We start from the raw sequence: 8,076 nt of genomic DNA on the forward strand, positions 1-8,076 counted from the left end.
GCCAAGAACTACCAATGAAGAATTCTAGAAAACCTAGATTAATTGAGCAAAATTAATGAAGTGGTGAGTAGCTAGAAAACCATAATGGAGGTTTACTACTGCTCCTTGCTTTACCATATTTACCCTCAGCAAACATTTCCAAATATTGTGGCCCAAATTTAGTAAAATGAACCCAGAATCCATAATAACAATATATCTATCCACCATTAATAAAGCCTCTTTTGTCTTTTTATTTAAATTATCCCAGTTTAAAAGATCATCAGATAAAATGCCATTCACTGCAAATTCAAATAAAGTCTTGTATCTTAAAGTAAGCCCAGTCCTTAGGAATTTCTATTCCACAGAGCAATAATGTACAAATTAAGTAAGTAACAAGTCCAAGCCATTTTACAGAGAAATAAATCTTGGAAACTAGGAGCTGATAGTTTTAAAAATGATTAAAAGCTAAAACTATGCAACTGCCCATCAAAGAAACAAAGAGCTCGATGTGAAAACTGAAAACACTCTGAACTTCACTTCTTTCAAATGGATCTCCAAAGTAAAATTAACTGTTTAGTCTCATTTTCAAATTTGATTTATTAATATAGCTGAAGTCAGGCAAAAATGACAGATATGGTCAAACCCAGGCATATTATAAATTGCTTTCCAGTAAAGTCAGCAATTATATCAGCTAAGCTTTCATCATTTCAGAGCAGAACAGTATAGAAGACCACAGAGTATGGCATGTTTGGTAAAATGCACAAAAGATAGTAATTTAGATCACTGAACTTGGTAGAGAGACACCTGTATTTTTTCTGTATTGTCATTATCTTTGCATGTGGCCTTGTTAAACTAGTGCCTCTCTCTCTTCTCCAGTTTTTATGTGCAAATAGGAAGAGTAATGTTTTCTTGATTCCACGTTCTGTCATCTCCTAAAATCCTGCTATTTAGCTATACTGACAGAGTTAAAACAGCAAAATCTCTCCTATATGGCTGGACTTTAGTATTAAATTAGTGGCTTATACAGTTATAATCTGCTTCCATTCAAGAAGGATAGCACAGTATACAGATGTAAAATATCTTCTTGTAAAAATAACTACATGCATCCCTCAGCATGCATCAGGTGTTTTCAGTGGTATTCCACATTCTTTTGTCAAGTATGGCTCCAAGGGTGCTTAAAAGCCCAGCAAGCTGCCAGTGTTGCATGCCAGCAAGTTATCCTCAGGGCTGGCTCTGGCTAATGATATGCCCAGAGAGGAATGGTGGGAGAATAACCCAAGAGTGCTCATCACCGTCCAGTGCTGGTGTCTTTTGAAATTTGTAAGCCTGATGTTTTAGCTCTTATCACCTCTCTGTGTTACACGACTTCAAGACAAAATAATACTTATATTTTTTCCTTCCTAGTATTTCTGGGATTTTTCTATCTAAGCTTTGATATTTCCTACCTCAGAGGAGGAAGGGATTTGTATGCAGCTTAAATCTAACATGGCAGTGAGAGATACCACATCTCTGGAGTCTGCAGTTCAGCACACTTCCATAAAACCTCTAATAATCCAACATACTGGTGGACAATATGACCATTTTTGTAAAAAAGGGCCACACATCTACCAGAAGAAAACAGTGCATATATTACACATCTATTTAAAAGGCTTGGCTTTAGGATGTCAGGGTTTCAGACGTTCACAGCTAAAGAAAGGTATAGCTCCCAGTAGTTATCATAAACCAAATCTGAATTTTAACATTAGAACTCCCCTCCACAGTTTTTTTTTTTTTTTTTCCAAAGAGCCATTCTTTTGTTTTAGATATAAATTACTGAATAATTTATTTTTTTTTTTTAATAGAAATCAGCCTGCATATAGTAAAAGAAGGCAAGTAAAATTACAAATTACTTACTTTGATAAAAGTGGATGAAGAAATTATAGGATTTAGTATACTGTATGTTGACGGAAATTAAGCATAATTCCCAGATCAAGACCTTAGACTAAATGCAGCTAAATGAACAATACCTTTCTATCCATAGCAATATGTTATATTTGACACTAAGTTTATAAAAATAGAGAAAAACAGAGCAATTAAATGGGTATATTTTCCTAAGAGTTCATCTAAGAATAGTTATTCTAATAATTATCTTAATATTTTTCCTAAACCATTGGCTTAGTCAGCTAGACATGATTAAAATTATAAGTTGTCTTTTTTTTTTTTTTTCTTTTCCTGCAAGTGTATGTACAAATAAAAGCAGGAATATAATAAGGGAGACACCAACACAATCATTTTACTGTTCAATATGATCATTACTAATAAGCAAATTTATAGTCTGTGTGGGAACCTGATGAGGTTTTTTTCAGCATTTACCTTTTTTCTTTCTTTCTCCTATTCATACACATCCTTCAAAGATCATTTATTTGTTTTTAAATACCTTCGGGATTCTTTCCAATACATTTTAATGATTCTTACTTAGGGTTCAGGTTGAGATAGTATCATCAATATTTCCTGCCAGCATCCTTTCAGTAAGTGTCTGGTTTGACATAATATACTACACCATTTCTGGGCGCACTTAACAATGGCATTTTAGGTTGGAACAGGAAGGAGCATTTGACATACAGCCAAATGGAGCTACTATGAAGCAGACACCACTGAACTGCCTTTAGTCATGAGGCCTTCAGCATGTTTTGCTCTACAAAACAATTTTTATTTTGCCATGCTACTTGCCAACGGTTAAAATCTCTGTAATGCAAACCTCACATAAACACAATCCCTCTTCCATGTATAAGAGCGATTTTAATATTCTTTTGGGGATTTTTTCTTTGCTGACTGCAGTCAAATTTTGGCTAGGTCCTGAATGTCTTTCCTGCAAGAGGCCCCAGCTCTTTTACTGAGATTTGTCTGCTCAAAGGCAAGGGCCACCCCTACAGAAATGTTTATCTTCTCTTTGGGCTCTATACTTCATCAGCCTTGTTTCCTTTCTCTTTGTTTCTTCTCCCTAGAAATGCCTAAAAGCCTTTATTCCTTATGGTCCATCAGTCTGGATCTGGTGGCAGTGCACCTCCTTCTCAGCTCTCAGCCACCCCTTTCCACCCGGCGCATGTCCCAGGTCCCTTCATGAGTGTGCAGCTTAGTGCTCTGCAAAAAAGTCTCTGCTGGGATTTACAGGGAAAGAGTTACAAAAGAAAAGCAAATTGCAATCAAAAATCAGAATCAAAAACAGAATGCAAATTGAACTCAGAACAAAGGTTATTTTATAAAGGTAAGAATACTTGACAGGGACATGAAACCCTGAATTTATTTACATATCCTTTTGCTAAAATTCTCCAAGTATTATGTATTAACAACCTACAGGAGAAAATATTTTTCTAAATGATTACAGCATGATATACAACTTTTTCTTCTCATATTCATTCTTTCACAGTGGGTGCTACCTACAGAATTAACATGACTTTTATGGGCATTCTTAAGAAGTGCAGTATTTTTATATTGAATTTCATGTAAGAACCTGCAAGTATTTTCACCACATTATTTTGTGCATTGTTTTTGCAAAAAGGCATAATTTTAACAGATGCTATATCTTCAAAAGTTATTTGTTTATTTATCATTGCATTCAAAATTTTTGGTGACGAATGAAAAGGTAAATTTAGATATTTCAGGCTCTTTCCTAAGAAGGAGGTAGCAATAAGTACTTGCAATCATGTCTCCAGTACTAACCTGAGCTGTTAGAAGATTTACACTGAATATCCTAAATAAGACCTACTTTCCATGAGAATTTTCACTTAAGTAACCTAGGCAGGATGATGGCTTCAGATAGAATGGCTTGTATTGTAAGGGGTCTTAAAGATGATCTAGTTCAAACTCCCCTACCATAAACAGGAACAACTTTCACCAGAACAAGTTGCTCAAAGTCTCATTCAACCTAGCCGTGAACACTTCCAGAGATGGGATATTCACAAATTTTTAACCTGTCCCAGTGCCTTACCCCCATCACAGTAAAGAATTTCTTTCTAATATCTGATCCAAACATACTATTGTCCAGTTAGAAGCCATTCGCCCTTGTCTTATTATTACACGCCCTTGTAAAAAGTCTTTCTACATCTTTCTTGTAGGTTCTTTTTAGATACTGGAATGCTGCAATTACATTATGGTGAAGCCTTCTCTTTTCCAGGCTAAATAATTGTACTTCTTTCTGACTTTCATCATAGAAGAGGTATCCTTCTAATCATCTTGGTGCCTTTCCTCTGGACCTTCTCCAGCAGCTTGATGTCATTCCTGTGGTGAGAACCCCCGAGCTGGATGTAGTACTGCAGGTGCAGTCTCATAAGAGCAGAGCAGAGGGGCAGAATCCCCTCCCTCACCCTGCTGCCCATGCAGCTTCTGAAGCAGCCCAGGATAGTTGTCTTTCTGGGTTGCAAGCGCACATTGTAGGGTCAAGTCCAGCCTCTCATCCACCAGCGCCCCCAAGTCCTTCTGGGCATGGCTGCTCTCAATTTGTTTGTCCCCAGCCTGTGTTGATACCAGAGACTGTCCCAATACAAGTGAAGCACCTTGCACTCGGTCTCGTTAAACCTCATGAAATTCCCACGGACCCGCATCTCAGGCCTGTTCAGGTCCCTCTGGATGGCATCACATCCTTCAGGTGAATCATCCATGCCAATTGCCTGCAAATTGTCTGAGGGTGCACTCAACCTCTTTGTCTATCCTGTTCAGGAAGAAATTAACTAACACTGGTTCATAACACTGATGCGTGTGGTGGCCCCTGAGCCATCTACTGATGCTATCGCTCTCCCTTGGAGAGTGTGCAGCCTTTAGGCTGTTCAAATTGTAGTAGCTTCCCTAAAGAAATCTCTCCGAGAGACAGCTGTCTAGTTAGGGTGAGCAAAAATGAGGAACACCATGAGGCTTTGAGTTTGTATGAAAATCTGTTATCCCCCATTGGTTGTTTCCTTACTTTCCTAGTCTCTTCTCCTATTGATTGGTCACTTTTTGATCCTCACCCCAGCTGGTCCCTTTGGCAATCCTTCACCCCATTGGCCAAGTTCTGTAACCCCATCCCCTGACTTCCCCATATAATCCCGGCTCTCCCACGCTCCCTGGACTCAGAAGAGGAATAAAGGCTCCTAGGTGGACTCTGTCTTACCTCCTTTCTCTTCTGTGTCACCCAAGTGGCAGCTGCGGCTCAGACACTCTCACAAGAGAGCCTGAAATCACTAGGGCAAGGGAGTGGCTGGCAAGTTGAGCCTGTGCCTGGCAGGACACTTTCTCAAGGCACTTCTGGGAGAAGGTTGTGGCACCTTACCACATTCCCCCCGTGACAGATGTCCATTGGGACTTTTGTCTGTCTGCTGTGATGCTATTATAAATCTAAGGCTGATGATTTTTTTTCAGGTGTACCATCTAGAGATTGGAAGTATTCCATTAAAAACATCTTGGGTTCAGTTTGATTTTGTTAAAAACAGGACAGAAATTCATACAGATTCTTCCTCTTGTGGTTGTCCTCAACCTCAGGAAGCAGAGGAGGTTGCCCAGAAGGCTCAGTCATCCCCTGGATAACCATGCAGCTCTGCAGGGTGTAGAGTCCTCATGTCAGAGCTTCTTCTAGTCTCAGTGTTGACACCTCAGCTCCAAGGCCACCTCTCTGTGGCCAGTTTTAGACTCAACTCACCTAAATTCCCCAGTGCCGTCTTAATCATGCCTCAACTTCATCCCCATCCAATCACTGTGACTTTTCCATAGAAAGAAATAAGGTGTGCATACTGGATAGCACCTGTAGCATAGCAGAAAGTCCTGTAACCTGAGTATTTGGATTCTTGACCCAGTCAAACTTGTGACTCTAGACAGACAAAATGTTTTCAAGGTCTTTTATGAAAATATGGTAGAATTGACAGGCAGCTGGAAAAATTGCACATTCTTATGTAGTAGAACAGAACAAACCTTTCTAAGTGCTGCCCATGCACAGTGCACAGGAAAAGTGACCCGTTGTCATGGTTTATCTCCAGATGACAATAAGCAGCACTCAGCCTCTTGAGCACTCTGCCCTCTGTGAAACCTGAGAGAGAAGGGTAAAAGGAGAAAATTCAAGATTTCAGATAAAGTAATTTAAATTGGTAAAGCAAAAACCGTGTATACAAGCAAAGCAAAACGAGGAATGAATTCACTACTTCCCATCAGGTGTTCAGCCATCTCCATGAAATCAGGGCACCATCATGCATTAGTGATTATTTCAAAATACAAATGCTATCACTCCAAATGTCTTCTTTCCTTCCTCCTGTAGTTTTATATGCTGAGCATGGTGCTACATGACATGGGATCATCAGTAGGGGTCAGCTGTCTCAGCTGTGTCTCCTTTCCACTCTTTATGCACTTGCTCAATGCAAGGGTGGGGTGAGAGGCAGAAAAGACCTTGACTCTGGGCAAGTGCTGGTCAGTAATAGTGAAAACATCCCTGTCTTACCAACACTGTTTTTGACACAAATCCAAAACACTTACTGATCCAAAACATAGACTATGAAGCTATCCAGCTACTTTGAAGAAAGTTAACTGTATCCTAGATAAAAACAACACTTGAATATGCTTGAATATTTGCCCTGATCATTACTCAATCATTTTGGTATAGAGCTGCAATAATAAAGAAGTGACTAAAACTTAGATCACCTGTTCTTTGATCCCTTTGATGATATAGCAAAGGAATATAATTATGTTGATCTAGTGTTAGTTACTGGTAGTGTAATAACTGCACTAAACATTTACAAGTGAGATAATCAGAAGAATGAAAAGCCTACCAGAAACAGCACTGCCAGCTGAATTAATGAAAAATCAGCAAACATTTAAAATCAAGTCTTAACTACAAACTGAAAGGGTTGCAAATATCCAAATACCTGACCTATTCAGTTACCAGTTATTAATGTCATCACTCTACTCTGTCTTGCAGTGGTGAAGTTCTAGAAAGGTCAACACTTGGAAACTATGGCATCAAACAGAGCTTTCATGTCTCCAGACACTTTTGCAAAAAACTGTTTGGACAACTACAAAATAATTTATTTTTACTAATTAATAGAATAGCCTCTCAGTTATCAGGCATCATTCAGAAACACTACAACATTCTAAAATAAGTTTGCATGCTTAGGCACCTTAATTTCTGTGATAAAGAGGCAAATTAAAGAAAGACTAGAAAAATTACTGACCTCATATAGTTATTAGTTTAGCAATTCCATTCTTTGAGCAATTTTCTAATGAAAAATCTTTTTCTTGTAATCCTAAATATTATATAAAAACTTCAAAGAAAAATCTTAACTTTGAGAACTTGTGTAGATCATACTAAAAGTCCCTTAAGAGGGCTTTTACCACATGAGTAAGATGATCTTTCCCAGTACACAGGACCATTTTCCCTACCTTATTCAAATCGCATGCACAGGGAGAAATAAATTCAGAACTTTGCATAATATTGTGGCAAAAATGTCCTGTAAATGCACCCACAAGTACAACTCTGATTATGATTAAAGTTTATCTTATTATAGTCTAGCTAAGAAGATCATTATATTATATACTGTGCCATGATTAAACTGCTTTTTCTTAAAGTAGCTTGAATTTATGTTCAGACAGCGTTTATATTCATAAGCTCACAATACTACTCCACACATCCCGAGAGAGCAACCCAGGAAAGACTATTCAAAGTACTAGCACTTATTCTACTGTAATGAGCATTACTCTCAGTACTGTTGTAACTCTGAGTCCAATACACCTAAACCCCTTTATATAACATGCTCACTTTCAGATGTGATCTGGATTAACCTTTAAATAGAAAGAAAAGGTCTAGTGCATATCTGTAAGGATTCTGGCAATTTAAGTCATATATTGGTCTCAGTTCTGTAATCTGAAGGCAACAGAGATTTTGGCTGATTCTTGACTCTGCCACTCATAAGCAGTGACAAAAACAAAAATAAAACCAACAACAACAAAAAGATTGCTTTAGCTTTTTCTTTTCTCATTTTTAATCAGAGGGCTTGTGGGTTTTTTGTGCAAAGGAAAAAATTACATCTGTAGTCAGTGTCTTGGCTTCAGATATAATAATATTCTGTTGGGTGTTGTCGGGGGCTCTTTTTTAGGAGCTTA

At 38.1% G+C, this 8,076-nt stretch overlaps 1 long non-coding RNA gene across 3 annotated transcripts; it reads right to left on the bottom strand.

The window, feature by feature from the left end:
• Positions 1-3,192: 3,192 nt before the first annotated feature.
• Positions 3,193-6,226, bottom strand: LOC120748974 (uncharacterized). 3 transcript variants are annotated; one of them, XR_005699478.1, is made up of 4 exons: positions 6,126-6,226; positions 5,899-6,013; positions 5,630-5,797; positions 3,193-5,527 (listed from the first exon to the last, which is right to left on the bottom strand). It is a non-coding gene; the product is annotated as an uncharacterized LOC120748974 (long non-coding RNA). The 3 variants fall into 3 exon arrangements; XR_009207564.1 differs by having other exon boundaries at positions 3,193-5,731; XR_005699477.1 differs by having other exon boundaries at positions 3,193-5,797.
• Positions 6,227-8,076: the final 1,850 nt, after the last annotated feature.

This window comes from Hirundo rustica, chromosome 2 (genome assembly GCF_015227805.2).
Source record: "Hirundo rustica isolate bHirRus1 chromosome 2, bHirRus1.pri.v3, whole genome shotgun sequence".
Classification (NCBI taxonomy): Eukaryota; Metazoa; Chordata; class Aves; order Passeriformes; family Hirundinidae; genus Hirundo; species Hirundo rustica.